Source organism: Triticum aestivum, chromosome 4B, assembly GCF_018294505.1.
Source record: "Triticum aestivum cultivar Chinese Spring chromosome 4B, IWGSC CS RefSeq v2.1, whole genome shotgun sequence".
Lineage (NCBI taxonomy): Eukaryota > Viridiplantae > Streptophyta > Magnoliopsida > Poales > Poaceae > Triticum > Triticum aestivum.
The window spans coordinates 415,265,768-415,283,252 of NC_057804.1; positions in this window are offsets into that span (position 1 = coordinate 415,265,768).

Sequence of the window (17,485 nt, forward strand, 5' to 3'; positions counted from 1 at the left end):
CCTGTCCACCGTTGCAGCCCTGGGCCCGCACCCCAAGCAGTGCAGCGCCTCCGAGCTAGGCGCCACACATGTAATGTGCAGCGCCTAGCCCTTAGGCGCTGCACTGTCTGTTACTACTTGGCCGGGCCCCCTCCCCCACTCCCCCCACACACAGCCCCACCCCACACATAGCTCACCCGAGATCTGCCCCCTCTCCCCCTCTCAAATCCTTCCCCAAATCCTACAAATTTGAAGATTTTGTCCGTGGATTTCGAACTCAAACCCTCCCTCAAGGTAATCTTCTCCGATCCCCTTCTTTTGATTCAAGTAATGTTAACAAATTGCTCATTTGTTGCTAGTTTGGGGAAACCCTAGTTTTGTATGGATCTAGAGATTTGCATGGATATGTGAGATGCTTGTTTGCCAATTTCCTATGATTAGGCTTGTTAGTACGTTAGGGTTAGGGTTAGGGTTATGGTTAGGGTTATGGTTGTTGTTTCATATATATGTTGGTGCTAGGGTTAGGGTTAGGGTTATGGTTGTTGTTTCATATATATGTTAGGGTTTCTATTCCGTGTTAATCTTTGGATTAGTACTCATGGAAGAAATGTTACGTTGTGTTGTTTGAATGCTTATAGGGATGGGACGAACATGTGTGCTTGTTCATCATGGGGACAAAGACGCCTTCTTGAAAGGCAATATTGAACCGGACCCGGATGAGATTGACATGGTGTTTGATAATAGTCCTAGCTATGTGGAGCTCTTGCGACAAGTGAGGAAAGATTTGAATTGGATGGACCCTAGTGATATCGTTGAGTTGGAGGGAAGGCATAATGTTGGTTTTGGAATGCACATCCATTGGAAGACAATGCGTGTCAACTCGGAGCAACGTTGGGTTGCTGATACGTCCATTTTGCATCATGCTTTTATATCGATATTTATTGCATTATGGGCTGTTATTACACGTTATGTCACAATACTTATGGCTATTCTCTCTTATTTCACAAGGTTTATCATGAAGAGGGAGAACACCGGCAGCCGGGATTCTGGCTGGAAAAGGAGCAAATATTGGAAACCTATTTTGCACAGCTCCAAAAATCCTGAAACTCCACGGAAGTCACTTTTGGAATTAATAAGAATTATTGAGCAAAGAAAGTACCAGAGGGGGCCCACACCCTGGGCATAAGGGTGGGGGGCGTGCCCAATAGGGGGGTTGCCCCCACCCTCATGGCTAGGGTGTGGGCCCCCTGTGGTACTTTCTTTGCTCAATAATTCTCCATGGTGGCCCTCCGGTGCCCATCTTCTGCTATATGAAGGCTTTTACCCTGGAAAAAAATGATAAGCAAGCTTACGGGACGAAACTCCACCGCTACGAGGCGGAACCTTGGCGGAACCAATCTAGGGCTCCGGCGGAGCTGTTCTGCTGGTGAAACTTCCCTCCGTGAGGGGGAAATCATCACCATCGTCATCACCAACGACCTCTCATCGGGAGGGGGTCAATCTCCATCAACATCTTCACCAGCACCATCTCCTCTCAAAACCCTAGTTCATCTCTTGTATCCAATCTTGTATCAAAACCACAAATTGGTACTTGTGGGTTGCTAGTAGTGTTGATTACTCTTTGTAGTTGATGCTAATTGGTTTACTTGGTGGAAGATCATATGTTCAGATCCTTAATGCATATTAATACTCCTCTGATCATGAACTTGAATATGCTTTGTGAGTAGTTGCGTTTGTTCGTGAGGACATGGGTGAAGTCTTGATATTAGTAGTCATGTGAATTTGGTATTCGTTCGATATTTTGATGAGATGTATATTGTCTCTCCTCTAGTGGTGTTATGTGAACGTCGACTACATGACACTTCACCATTATTTGGGCCTAGAGGAAAGCATTGGGAAGTAATAAGTAGATGATGGGTTGCTAGAGTGACAGAAGCTTAAACCCTAGTTTATGCGTTGCTTCGTAAGGGGCTGATTTGGATCCACTAGTTTCATGCTATGGTTAGGTTTACCTTAATACTTCTTTTGTAGTTGCGGATGCTTGCAATAGGGGTTAATCATAAGTGGGATGCTTGTCCAAGAAAGGGCAGTACCCAAGCACCGGTCCACCCACATATCAAATTATCAAAGTACCGAACGCGAATCATATGAGCGTGATGAAAACTAGCTTGACGATAATTCCCATGTGTCCTCGGGAGCGCTTTTCTCATTATAAGAAATTGTCCAGGCTTGTCCTTTGCTACAAAAAGGATTGGGCCACCTTGCTGCACCTTATTTACTTTCATTGCTTGTTACCCGTTACAAATTATCTTATCACAAAACTATCTGTTACCTACAATTTCAGTGCTTGCAGAGAATACCTTACTGAAAACCGCTTGTCATTTCCTTCTGCTCCTCGTTGGGTTCGACACTCTTACTTATCGAAAGGACTACGATAGATCCCCTATACTTGTGGGTCATCAAGACTCTTTTCTGGCGCCGTTGCCGGGGAGTGAAGCGCCTTTGGTGAGTGGAACTTGGTAAGGAAACATTTATATAGTGTGCTGAAATTTTCTGTCACTTGTTACTATGGAAACTAATCCTTTGAGGGGCTTGTTCGGGGCATCTTCGCCCCGACCAGTAGAGCAAAGAGTTGCTCCTCAACCTACTGAACCTACTGAAAATGTTTACTTTGAGATTCCTTCGGGTATGATAGAGAAACTGCTAGCTAATCCCTTTGCAGGAGATGGAACATTGCATCCCGATTTACACCTTATCTATGTGGATGAAGTTTGTGGATTATTTAAGCTTGCAGGTATTCCCGATGATGTTGTTAAGAGGAAGGTCTTCCCTTTATCTTTGAAGGGAGATGCATTGACATGGTATAGGCTATGTGATGATACGGGATCTTGGAACTATAAACGATTGAAGTTGGAATTTCACCAGAAGTTCTATCCTATGCATCTTGTTCATCGTGATCGTAATTACATATATAATTTCTGGCCTCGCGAAGGAGAAAGCATCGCTCAAGCTTGGGGGAGGCTTAAGTCAATGTTATATTCATGCCCCAATCATGAGCTCTCAAGAGAAATGATTATTCAAAAAATTTATGCTCGGCTTTCTCTCAATGATCGCACCATGCTTGATACTTCCTGTGCTGGTTCTTATATGCTGAAGACTACTGAATTCAAGTGGGATTTATTGGAAAGAATTAAACGCAACTCTGAAGATTGGGGTTCCGACGATGGTAAGGAGTCAGGTATGACACCTAAGTTTGATTGTGTTAAATCTTTTATGGATACCGATGCTTTTCGTGGATTTAGCGCTAAATATGGACTCTACTCTGAGATAGTAGCTTCTTTCTGTGAATCTTTTGCTACTCACGTTGATCTCCCTAAGGAGAAGTGGTTTAAATATAATCCTCCCACTGAAGTAAAAGTAGTTGCACCTATTACAGTTGAAGAAAAGACTATCACTTATAATGATCCTATTGTTCCTACTACTTATGTTGAGAAACCACCTTTTCCTGTTAGAATAAAGGATCATGCTAAAGCTTCAACTGTGGTTCGTAAGAGTAATACTAGAACATATACACCTCCTCAGCAAATTAAAGTTGAACCTAGTATTGCTATGGTTAAAGATCTCTTGGATGATAATATAGATGGGCATGTTATTTACTTCTGTGGTGAAAGCTGCTAATATTGCTAGACCAGATGCTAAGATACATAGACCTGTTGTAGGCATGCCTGTTATTTCTGTTAAAATAGGAGATCATTGTTATCATGGCTTATGTGATATGGGTGCTAGTGCTAGTGCAATACCTATTTCCTTATATAAAGAAATTATGCATGATATTGCACCCGCCGAGTTAGAAGATATTGATGTTACTATTAAGCTTGCCAATAGAGATACTATTACACCAGTTGGGATTATTAGAGATGTTGAAGTCTTGTGTTGGAAAGTTAAATATCCTGCTGATTTTCTTGTTCTTGGTTCCCCACAAGATGACTTTTGTCCCATTATATTCGGTAGACCCTTCTTGAATACTGTCAATGCTAGGATTGATTGTGAAAAGGATGTTGTTACAATTGGCTTGGGGGATATGAAACATGAGTTTAATTTTTCTAAATTCCGTAGACAACCCCATGATAAAGAATTGCCTAGTAAGGATGAAATTATTGGTCTTGCTTCTATTGCCGTGCCTCCTACTGATCCGTTAGAACAATATTTGCTAGACCATGAAAATGATATGTTTATGAATGAAAGAAGGGAAATAGATGAAGTATTCCTTCAACAGGGTCCTATTCTGAAACACAACTTACCTGTTGAAATCCTAGGGGATCCCCCTCCACCCAAGGGTGATCCCGTGTTTGATCTCAAACCTTTACCTAATAATCTTAAATATGCTTATCTTGATGAAAAGAAGATATATCCTGTTATTATTAGTGCTAAACTTTCAGAGCAAGAAGAGGAAAGATTATTGAAAACTCTGAAGAAGCACTGTGCTGCTATTGGATATACTCTGGATGATCTTAAGGGCATTAGTCCCACTCTATGCCAACACAAAATAAAATTGGAGAAAGATGCCAAACCAGTTAGAGATCCTCAACGACGGTTAAATCCTAAGATGAAAGAAGTGGTAAGAAAGGAGATACTAAAGCTCCTTGAGGCAGGTATAATTTATCCCGTTGCTGATAGTGATTGGGTAAGTCCTGTCCATTGCGTCCCTAAGAAGGGAGGTATTACCGTCGTTCCTAATGATAAGGATGAATTGATCCCGCAAAGAATTATTACAGGTTATAGGATGGTAATTGATTTCCGTAAATTAAATAAAGCTACTAAGAAAGATCATTACCCTTTACCTTTTATTGATCAAATGCTAGAAAGACTATCCAAACATACACATTTCTGCTTTCTAGATGGTTATTCTGGTTTCTCTCAAATACCTGTGTCAGTGGAGGATCAATCAAAAACTACTTTTACTTGTCCTTTCGGTACTTTCGCTTATAGACGTATGCCTTTTGGTTTATGTAATGCACCTGCTACCTTTCAAAGATGCATGATGGCTATATTCTCTGACTTTTGTGAAAAGATTTGTGAGGTATTCATGGATGACTTCTCCGTTTATGGATCCTCTTTTGATGATTGCTTGAGCAACCTTGATCGAGTTTTGCAGAGATGTGAAGACACTAGTCTCGTCTTGAATTGGGAAAAGTGCCACTTTATGGTTAATGAAGGCATTGTCTTGGGGCATAAAATTTCTGAAAGAGGTATTGAAGTTGATAAAGCTAAAGTTGATGCTATTGAAAAGATGCCATGTCCCAAGGACATTAAAGGTATAAGAAGTTTCCTTGGTCATGCCGGTTTTTATAGGAGGTTCATTAAGGACTTTTCTAAAATCTCTAGGCCTCTGACTAATTTATTGCAAAAAGATATTCCTTTTGTCTTTGATGATGATTGTGTAGAAGCATTTGAAATACTTAAGAAAGCTTTGATCACTGCACCTATTGTTCAGCCACCTGATTGGAATTTACCCTTTGAAATTATGTGTGATGCTAGTGATTATGCTGTAGGTGCTGTTCTAGGGCAAAGAGTTGATAAGAAATTAAATGTTATCCAGTATGCTAGTAAAACTCTTGATACTGCCCAGAGAAATTATGCTACTACTGAAAAAGAATTCTTAGCAGTTGTATTTGCATGTGATAAGTTCAGACCTTATATTGTTGATTCTAAAGTTACTATTCACACTGATCATGCTGCTATTAAATATCTTATGGAAAAGAAAGATGCTAAACCTAGACTTATTAGATGGGTTCTCTTGCTCCAAGAATTTGATTTGCATATTATTGATAGAAAGGGAGCTGAGAACCCCGTTGCAGACAACTTGTCTAGGTTAGAGAATGTTCTTGATGACCCACTACCTATTGATGATAGCTTTCCTGATGAACAATTAGCGGTCATTAATGCTTCTCGTACTGCTCCATGGTATGCTGATTATGCTAATTACATTGTTGCTAAATTTATACCACCTAGTTTCACATACCAGCAAAAGAAAAAGTTCTTTTATGATTTAAGACATTACTTCTGGGATGACCCACACCTTTATAAAGAAGGAGTAGATGGTGTTATTAGACGTTGTGTACCTGAGCATGAACAGGAACAGATCCTACGCAAGTGTCACTCCGAACCATATGGAGGACACCACGCTGGAGATAGAACTGCACATAAGGTATTGCAATCCGGTTTTTATTGGCCTACTCTCTTCAAAGATGCTCGTAAGTTTGTCTTGTCTTGTGATGAATGTCAAAGAATTGGTAATATTAGTAGACGTCAAGAAATGCCTATGAATTATTCTCTTGTTATTGAACCATTTGATGTTTGGGGCTTTGATTATATGGGACCTTTTCCTGCCTCTAATGGATATACACATATTTTAGTTGCTGTTGATTACGTTACTAAGTGGGTAGAAGCTATTCCAACTAGTAGTGCTGATCATAACACCTCTATTAAGATGCTTAAAGAAGTTATTTTTCCGAGGTTTGGAGTCCCTCGATATCTCATGACTAATGGTGGTTCACATTTTATTCATGGTGCCTTTCGTAAAATGCTTGCTAAGTATGATGTTAATCATAGAATTGCATCTCCTTATCACCCACAGTCTAGTGGTCAAGTAGAATTGAGTAATAGAGAGCTCAAATTAATTTTGCAAAAGACTGTTAATAGATCTAGAAATAATTGGTCCAAGAAACTTGATGATGCATTATGGGCCTATAGAACTGCATATAAAAATCCTATGGGTATGTCTCCGTATAAGATGGTTTATGGGAAAGCATGTCACTTACCTCTTGAACTTGAACATAAAGCATACTGGGCTATTAAAGAGCTCAACTATGATTTCAAATTGCCGGTGAGAAGAGGTTATTTGATATTACCTCACTTGATGAATGGAGAACCCAAGCTTATGAGAATGCCAAGCTGTTCAAAGAAAAAGTTAAAAGATGGCATGACAAATGGATACAAAATCGAGAGTTTAACGTAGGTGATTATGTGTTGCTATTCAACTCTCGTTTAAGATTTTTTGCAGGAAAACTTCTCTCTAAATGGGAAGGTCCGTACGTTATCGAGGAGGTCCATCGTTCCGGTGCCATAAAAATCAACAACTTTGAAGGCACAAGTCCAAGGGTGGTGAATGGTCAAAGGATCAAACATTATATCTCAGGTAATCCTATAAATGTTGAAAGTAATATTATTGAAACCGTAACCCCGGAGGAATACATAAGAGACACTTTCCAGAACGTTTCAGACTCCGAAAAGGAATAGGTATGTGGTACGGTAAGTAAAGCGACTCCAAAACAATTCTAATGGCATTTTTTCTCCGTTTTGGAATATTTAAGAATTTTGGAAAGCAAGAAGTAATCCGGGAAGGACACGAGGCCTCCACGAGGGTGGAGGGCGCGCCCACCCTTACTGGGTGCGCCCCCCTGTCTCATGGGCACCTCGTGTGCCTCCCGAACTCCGTTTTCTTGCACGTTACTTCTTTTGGTCGGTAAAAATTCATTATATAATATCCCGAAGTTTTTGACCACCGTATCACGCAAAAATCTTCTGTTTTCATTTCGAGCTATTTTTCTCACAGATCTAGAGCACCATGACGTCTCCAAGCGCTCCCAAGGACAAATTTTTCGAGAGGGTTATCAACCCCTATCTTGCGGAGGTGCTGCAACACCCTCAAACCATTGAGATGCGTGAGGGGGTGCTGCACATCCGCGATGTGGAGGGACCAAGGCGTTCCGGAAGCATGGAGACAAAGCTCGAAGCCATGGAACAACAAGTTTTCAAGTGCCAAGGGATGGTGGAGCGTGGACTCAACGCCAACTAGATGATGATCGCGGAGTTCACCAACAACCACAAGCTGGATGCCAAGAACATTGGGGAGACCATCTTCAAGCTTCAAGAGAAAATTGAGCACCTCCAAGCCCAGAATTATGACCTGCAAAACCAAAATTGTGAGTATGAATATAGATTAAAGAGGATGAGTTTGGCTGCAGATTTGAGGATCCCAGAGACTCGATCATCCTTCTATGATGGTGAGCCTATGCCTTGGAAGATGGACGACAAGCCTACATCATCAACAACTCCTTCTTCACCACCTCCGAGGACATAATCACATGGGTATGGGCACTCCCCTTGGCAACTGCCAAGCTTGGGGGAGGTGCCTCGGTATCGTATCAACATCACACTCCTATCTTTACCGTTTTACTTAGTTCGGTCCTTTTAGTAATATCTTGATCTAGTAGATTGAAGTTTTGGTATGAATTAGTTTTGAGTTTTGCTTTGATCCTTCTATGTAATCGAGTCCGTGAGCTATCTATAATAAAGATTAGTGTTGAGTCAAGGGCTTTGCTATCCTGCTATGATCTTGAGAAAATGGAAAGAATAAAAAGAATAAAAGAGTGCATATTAATCTTATGGATAGTAACGACTTCACATATAAAGAGTATGAGGCATAAAAGTTGTTGAGAGTTGACAAACATAGTTTTGGTCATCGTTGCAATTAATAGGAAGTAATAAAGAAAGAGAGGTTCTCACATATAAATATACTATCTTGGACATATTTTATGATTGCGAGCACTCATTAAGTATGATATGCTAAAGAGTTGATGTTGGACAAGGAAGACAACGTAATGGGTTATGTTTTCTCACATCTTAGTTAAAGTATATTGTCATGGATCGTCCAACATGTTGAGCTTGCCTTTCCCCCTCATGCTAGCCAAAAATTCCTTGCACCAAGTAGAGATACTACTTGTGCTTCCAAATATCCTTAAACCCAGTTTTGCCATGAGAGTCCACCATACCTACCTATGGATTGAGTAAGATCCTTCAAGTAAGTTGTCATGTTGCAAGCAATAAAAATTGCTCTCTAAATATGTGTGACTTATTAGTGCGGAGAAAATAAGCTTTATACAATCATGTGATATGGAAGTAATAAAAGCGGCGGACTATATAATAAAGGTTCATATCACAAGTGGCAATATAAAGTGACGTTCTTTTGCATTAAGATTTTGTGCATCCAACCCTAAAAGCACATGACAACCTCTGCTTCCCTCTGCGAAGGGCCTATCTTTTACTTTATGTCTTTATATTATGCAAGTGTCAAGGTGATCCTCACCTTTCCCTTTTTCATTTTATCCTTTGGCAAGCACCTCGTGTTGGAAAGATCCTGATATATATATATATATATATATATATATATATATATATATCCAATTGGATGTAAGTTAGCATGAACTATTATTGTTGACATCACCCAAAGGTGAATACGTTGGGAGGCGAAATTATAAGCCGCTATCTTTCTCAGTGTCCGATTAAAACTCCATAACCATAAGTATTGTGTGAGTGTTAGCAATTGTAGAAGACTATATGATAGTTGAGTATGTGGACTTGCTGAAAAGCTCTATTCTTGACTCTTTCTGATGTTATGATAAATTGCAATTGCTTCAATGACTGAGATTATAGTTTGCCAGTTCTCAATGAAGTTTATGATCGATACTTGACATTGTGAATAGATTGTTACTTGAGCATAAGAAATCATATGACAAAATCTATATATGTTGCTGTTATAAGAATGATCATGATGCCTTCATGTCCGTATTCTGTTTTTATCGACACCTCTATCTCTAAACATGTGGACATATTAATCGATATCGGCTTCCGCTTGAGGACAAGCAAGGTCTAAGCTTGGGGAGTTGATATGTCCATTTGCATCATGCTTTTATATCGATATTTATTGCATTATGGGCTGTTATTACATGTTATGTCACAATACTTATGGCCATTCTCTCTTATTTTACAAGGTTTATCATGAAGAGGGAGAACGCCGGCAGCCGGGATTCTGGCTGTAAAAGGAGCAAATATTGGAAACCTATTCTGCACAGCTCCAAAAATCCTGAAACTCCACGGAAGTCACTTTTGGAATTAATAAGAATTATTGAGCAAAGAAAGTACCATAGGGGGCCCACACCCTGGCCGCGAGGGTGGGGGCGTGGCCCCCCTACTGTGCGCGCCCCTTGTCTCCTGGGCCCCCTGGTGGCCCTCCGGTGCCCATCTTCTGTTATATGAAGGCTTTTACCCTGAAAAAAATGATAAGCAAGCTTACGGGACGAAACTCCGCCGCCACGAGGTGGAACCTTGGCGGAACCAATCTAGGGCTCCGGCGGAGCTGTTCTGCCGGGGAAACTTCCCTCCGGGAGGGGGAAATCATCACCATCGTCATCACCAACGATCCTCTCATCGGGAGGGGGTCAATCTCCATCAACATCTTCACCAACACCATCTCCTCTCAAAACCCTAGTTCATCTCTTGTATCCAATCTTGTATCAAAACCACAAATTGGTAACTGTGGGTTGCTAGTAGTGTTGATTGCTCTTTGTAGTTGATGCTAATTGATTTACTTGGTGGAAGATCATATGTTCAGATCCTTAATGCATATTAATACTCCTCTGATCATGAACATGAATATGCTTTGTGAATAGTTACGTTTGTTCCTGAGGACATGGGTGAAGTCTTGCTATTAGTAGTCATGTGAATTTGGTATTCGTTTGATATTTTGATGAGATGTATGTTGTCTCTCCTCTAGTGGTGTTATGTGAACGTCGACTACATGACACTTCATCATTATTTGGGCCTAGAGGAAGGCATTGGGAAGTAATAAGTAGATGATGAGTTGCTAGAGTGACAGAAGCTTAAACCCTAGTTTATGTGTTGCTTCGTAAGGGGCTGATTTGGATCCACTAGTTTCATGCTATGGTTAGGTTTACCTTAATACTTCTTTTGTAGTTGCGGATGCTTGTAATAGGGGTTAATAATAAGTGGGATGCTTGTCCAAGAAAGGGCAGTACCCAAGCACCGGTCCAGCCACATATCAAATTATCAGAGTACCGAACACGAATCATATGAGCGTGATGAAAACTAGCTTAACGATAATTCCCATGTGTCCTCGGGAGTGCTTTTCTCATTATAAGAATTTGTCCAGGCTCGTCCTTTGCTACAAAAAGGACTGGGCCATCTTGCGGCACCTTATTTAGTTTCATTGCTTGTTACTCGTTACAAATTATCTTATCACAAAACTATCTGTTACCTACAATTTCAGTGCTTGCAGAGAATACCTTACTGAAAACTGCTTGTCATTTCCTTCTGCTCCTCATTGGGTTCGACACTCTTACTTATCGAAAGGACTATGATAGATCCCCTATACTTGTGGGTCATCAGTTGCATACAAGGAGACGGTGGCCGAATCACTAGACAAGGCTCTTGAGTTATTTGCAACGAAGAAGGTTGATTCAAGTTTGCATTTGGACTTGAACCAGAACCCCTCCCCTTTGGTTGCTAGTAGCCCCCCACCCTTGAACCGAGATGAAATTGTTGGACCTATTATGACCCAAGAAGTGAGGCCAACATTGAGCCCTTTTCCAAACAATCAAAATGAAGCTTTGCAAGAGGAGAATGATGAGTATGCGGACGAGGACAATGAAGTTGATCTCCATGACAACAATGTGGGTGATCTCAACAAATATCATTTACAAGAGACAATGGACCATTCCATCCCTTATTCCCGTGGCTATGCATCGGATTCAGATGACAAAGGTCCCGATGAACAAGTTGATGAGGAGGGGTTCACGGCGAAGGAGGCCGAAGGTTTCGAGAAGGTATTTGGTCAAGATCATCGGAGTACATTGTTCAAGAATGTTAGTCTCACGGATGAAGCCGTGTGATGTAGGGCAGACCCCTATGGGCCAATCTTTCACGTTTGGAGTGGATCCTACGGGGAAACACGAAGAACGCGCGGAAAACACGAAGGGAAAAACACGGGGAGGAACGAGAGAATTACTCAACCGACAAGTATCGATCACACAAGGGCTAGATGACCGAACACATGAGGTAGCACACGATTCAAAATCAACAAAGGAAAGATACACGAGTAGCCATTCTTCTCCGTGAGGAGGTCTTGAATCCATGATGGGATCTTCCCGTAAAGGGGTCTTGAATCCAAGTGGATCTTCTCCGAAGAGGTCGCGGTCTCTCACGAGGAGGAGATCCGATGGATGAGCGAGGCTCTATCTCACAAATGCGCTAAATCAACGCTAAGTCTCAAAGTGAGGAGGAGGAGTCCTATATATAGGCTAGGGGGCGAAGGGGTACATGGGCTCAGCCCAACACGCGCGCGCAGGCGCTGGCCAGATGATCTCGGGGTGGAGCCGGATGATCCGGGCTGGTCCGGATGACCCGGGTGGAGGCCCGGATGAGTTGGAGGCACGGCTAGTGGCGGTGCAGGGCCAGATGTCCGGCTGGGGTCCCGAATGTCCGGGCAGGGTCCGAATGATCCGGGACGGGGTCCGGATGATCCGGCTTTAGGTGGGAGCTTCGTGCCTTCAGGGTGAGTTAGCCGGATCGTCCAGGCCGTGGTCTGGATCGTCCGGGCTCTGTCCGGATCATCTGGGCCGCCGTCCGGATCGTCTGACCAGTCTGGGACTTGGCGTTTTTCCTCTCCGTCTTCACGCATGTCTTCCGCTTCCGGTTCTCCTTGCTTCCTAGATTCTTCATGGTTAACTCCTTGGTACCCGAGTATGCATAACGTTTCCATTTGAGGTAGTAACCATGTCTCATGTGAATCGAAAGGGAGTTGTGAGAGGAGTGATGTCACCTCGGTTTCAAGAGCTCTTGCACTTGCTCGAGTCATAGGTCCAAGTGGTGTTGTAGGGGATGTAGATGCGTCCATGGGGATGATCGTGGGATGCTCCGCATCATCTCCCCCCCCCCTTGGGAAAGATCTGACCTCGGATCGAAATCTTCATCACCATGGTAAGGCGAGAGGTCTTTGACGTTGAAGATGTCGCTCACATTGTACTTGTTGCTTGGTAGGTCGATCTTGTAAGCGTTGTTGTTGTAGAGTGCTAGCACCTTGAAGGGTCCATCGGCTCGAGGGAGTAGTTTGGACTTGCGTGTGTTGGGGAAGCGGTCCTTGCGAAGGTGTAGCCACACGAGATCGCCTATGTTGAAGATCATGGGTTGCTTGTTGATGTTTAGCTTGGTCGCTAGTCGTTGTACTTGGCGCTCGATGGTGTTCCTTGTATCCTCATGCATCTTCTTGATGTAGCTTGCTCATGCACTCGCATCCATGTTGGTGCGCTCTTGTAGAGGAAGAGGGAGAATGTCCAATGGTGACAACGGGTTGAAGCCGTAGACGACCTCGAAGGGGGACTTGCCAATAGTCGAGTGTCTTGCACGGTTGTAGGCGTACTGAGTGATGGGTAGACACACCTCCCACTCCTTGATGTTCTTCTTGATCAACACGCGAAGTAGAGTAGATAGCGTCCGGTTCGTCACCTCCGTTTGGCCGTCGGTTTGAGGATGGTATGCGGATGAGAACAAGAGTTTGATTCCGAGCTTGGCGCATAGGGTCTTCCAAAAGTAACTCAAGAACTTGACGTAGCAGTCGGAGACGATTGTCTTTGGTACTCCATGGAGGCGCAAGATTTCCCTACAAAAGAGATTTGCAATGTGTTAAGCATTGTCTATCTTGTTGCAAGGGATGAAATGTGCCATCTTAGAAAATCGGTCCACAACAACAAACACGGAATCCTTTCCATTTCGAGTTCTAGGCAAACCAAGTACAAAATCCATGCTAATGTCTTCCCAAGGTTGATAAGGAATAGGAAGAGGCATGTAAAGACCATGAGATTGAGCTTTAGACTTAGCTTTGCGACATGTAGAGCATCGGGTGGTGAAGCGTGAGACGTCGCAGAACATCTTGGACCAAAAGTAGTTCTTGGAGAGCGTGGCAAATGTCTTATCTCGTCCAAAGTGTCCCATGAGTCCGCCTCCATGAGCCTCTTGCAAAAGTAGCAAACGAAGAGAGGACTCGGGAATGCAAAGTTTGTTAGCTTTCATAAGATAAGCATCCTTGATATAATATTGTTCCCAGGAAATATGCGTCAAACACTTAGCATAAGGAATAGCAAAAGATGGATCATTAGCATATAAGTCTTTGATGTGCTCAAAACCAATAACATTCAACTCAAGTTTAGTGACAAGCGTGCATATGCGTGAAAGTGCATCGGCAACTACATTTTCCTTGCCCTTAATGTACTTGATCACATAGGGAAAAGATTCAATAAATTCACTCCATTTGGCATGACGCTTGTTCAACTTAGTTTGACCTTTTAAGTACTTAAGCGTTTCATGATCGGTATGGATAACAAACTCATGAGGTCTAAGATAATGTTCCCAAACATGTAGCACACGCACTAAAGCATACAATTCTTTGTCATATATGGGATAGTTAAGTTGAGCACCGGAGAGTTTTTCACTAAAATATGCAATGGCTCGTTTTTCTTGCATCAAAACTCCGCCAATTCCGGTACCACTTGCATCACAATGAACCTCAAAAGTTTTGTCAAAATTGGGCAAAGCAAGAATCGGAGCATGAGTAAGCAAAGACTTGAGCTCATCAAAAGCGGTGGATTGCAAAGATCCCCAAACAAAAGGAGCATTCTTCTTACTCAAGGCATGCAAAGGAGCTGCGATAGTGCTAAAATCTTTCACAAAGCGACGATAAAAACCTGCTAGACCAAGAAAGCTACGCACTTGTTGCAAATTGGTGGGTTGGGGCCAAGTTTTAATTGCTTCAATTTTAGATTCATCAACATGGACACCCTTGGAAGAGACAACAAAACCCAAGAAAACCACTTTGTCAACACGAAATGTGCATTTTTTCAAGTTTGCATGAAGTCGTTCCTTGCGAAGGGTTTGCAAAACAGCCCTAACATGATTAAGATGTTCTTTCATGGTTTTGCTAAACACAAGAATATCATTGAAGTAAACCACAACAAAGACTCCAATATAAGGGCGAAGCACATAATGCATGAGACGCATAAAAGTACCGGGTGACTCCGATAAACCCATAGGCATAACTAACCACTCATATAAGCCAAATTTGGTTTTGAAAGTAGTTTTCCATTCATCACCCTCTTGTATGCGGATTTGATAATAGCCACTTTTAAGATCAATTTTTGAGAAAAAGTTGGCTCCACTAAGTTCATCAAGCATATCATCTAAGCGAGGAATGGGATGCCTATAGCGAACGATAATAGCATTTATAGGTCTACAATCGGAACACAAGCGGAAACTTCCATTGGGCTTAGGCACAAGTATAACCGAAACGACACAAGGGCTTAAGCTTTCACGTACATGACCGTTGTCGATTAGTTGTTGTACTTGTCGTTGAATCTCCTTGGTTTCTTAGGGATTGACACGGTATGGAGCTTTGTTTGGAAGTGGCGCTCCAGGGATGAGGTCGATTCGATGCTCAATGCCTCGTAGAGGAGGTAGACCCGGAGGTAGCTCATCGGGGAAAACATCTTGGAATTCCTGCAAAAGAGATTTAAACACTAAAGGTAGCTCGTGAGAGGTGTTGGTTTGTGGTTCTCCATCCTTGCACACAAGGACAAAGTGTATCACACTCGAAGGTTTCTCACACACTTCTCTAATCTCACTTTTTGTGGCAAATAGTATGAGGTTTTTCTCTCTAGGCGAAGAGGCGCTCAAGTTTGGCTTGTGGCTCTCACTCACTTTTGGGTGGGTCACTTTTGCACTCTTCTCTCCTTGATATGTGGCTTGCTTGTCGGCTATCACTTGACTAGGAGACATAGGTCGTAGCACATATTCCTTCCCTTTCATCTTGAAGTTATAGTGATTGGTACACCCATTGTGGATGACACCACGGTCGAATTGCCATGGTCGACCAAGAAGGAGGTGGAAAACGGTCATTGGGACCACATCACACTCCAAAGTGTCTTCATATGCACGAATTTTGAAGGAGACTTGGACCGTATGCTCAACTCGGATAGTGCCAGAGTCACTTAGCCATTGAACCTTGTAGGGGTGCGGGTGCTTCCTCTTGACCAATTGAAGCTTGGAGCATAGTTCTTCACTTGCCAAGTTGTGACAACTACCTCCGTCGATGATGACCTTGACGGACCTTCCATTGATGCCGGCCTTGGTGTGGAAGATATGGCATCGTTGGTCTTCTTCTTGTTGATGTTGAAGAGTCAAGACCTTGGAGACAACAAGAGCGGGGCTCGTATCTTCATCACAAAAGACTTGATCATCTTCACCCTCGTTCACGCGCCGGTGCATGGCCACTTGCTCCAGAGCTTCCATCTCCTCATCACTCATGGAGTCGTAGGTGCCATCATTGTTGAGGATCATGGTTCTCTTGTTTGTACATTCATAGGACTTGTGTCCTCGGCCGCCGCAAGTGAAACACTTGAAGGAGCTTGTCTTGACGGTCTCATCGGTCGGAGTGGATGAAGAAGCACACGGCTTGAAGTTGCTTGTAGTAGGAGGAAGACAACTTGAACTTGACGAAGTTTTCTTGTAACTCGGCTTGCCGTCGTTGCTTGGAGAAGGTTTGTTTGATGTAGATGTTGGAGGAGTTGTTGAAGCTTGGTTGTTGGAGAAGCTGTAGGTCTTGGAGGAGTACTTGGCATACTTGAAGTCATCTTGCACTTGACGTTCCGCCTTTGTAGCTTGATGTACGAGCTCAATGAGGTTGGAGTAGGGTTGGAAGTCGGCGATCTTCTTGATGGGATGATTGAGTCCATTCAAGAATCATGCCATAGTTTGCTCATCATCCTCCGTGACATTGGCTCGAATCATGGCAATCTCCATTTCCTTGTAGTATTCTTCAACACTCTTTGTTCCTTGCTTGAGGAGTTGTAGCTTCTTGAAGAGATCGCGGTTGTAGTATGTGGGCACAAAACGTGCTCGCATGACATCCTTCACCTCTTGCTTGTCGGCGCTCAAGGACTTGTTCCTACCATATGGGCACATAGTCTTGGAACTCAAGTGATGCCATAGCGATCTTCTTCTCTTCCTCATAGTTGTGCAAACAAAAGATTTTATCGACCTTCAATGCCCATGAGAGGTATTCTTCGGGATCATTGCTTCCATTGAACTTGGGCATTGTGAATTTGAGCTTGCCATGGCGTTGCTCGTCGTTGTGTTTTTGGCGATGGTGTTGATGACGCCCTTGACGTGGAGGGTAATCATCCTCATGTTGCTCTTGGTGTGGAGGAAGTCCATGATCAACTTGCTCTTGTTGAACTTGAGGTTGAGGGGGAGCTTGACGAGCTTGTGGGGGAGCTTGTGGAGCTTGGCGTTGCACACGCGATTGGTAGTTCCTCTCTTGGATTTCTTCTCGAAGGGCTTCCTCTCGATTGCGCCATTCGCGATTGCGGTTGGCAATAGCTCGACTTGATTCTTGAAGAGCACGTTGCGCCTCAAGAGCTTGCGCTTCACGTAGTTGTTGTTGAAGACGTTGAGCCTCGGCGTCTTGTTGCTCCTGGTGTAGACGCGCTCGTTCTTCTTCTTCTTGGTGACGAAGACGTTGTCGTTCTTGAGCTTGGGCAAAAGTGACTTGATTTTATTGAGGACGAGGGACTTGCTCATCGGCTTGCTCTTGTGAATG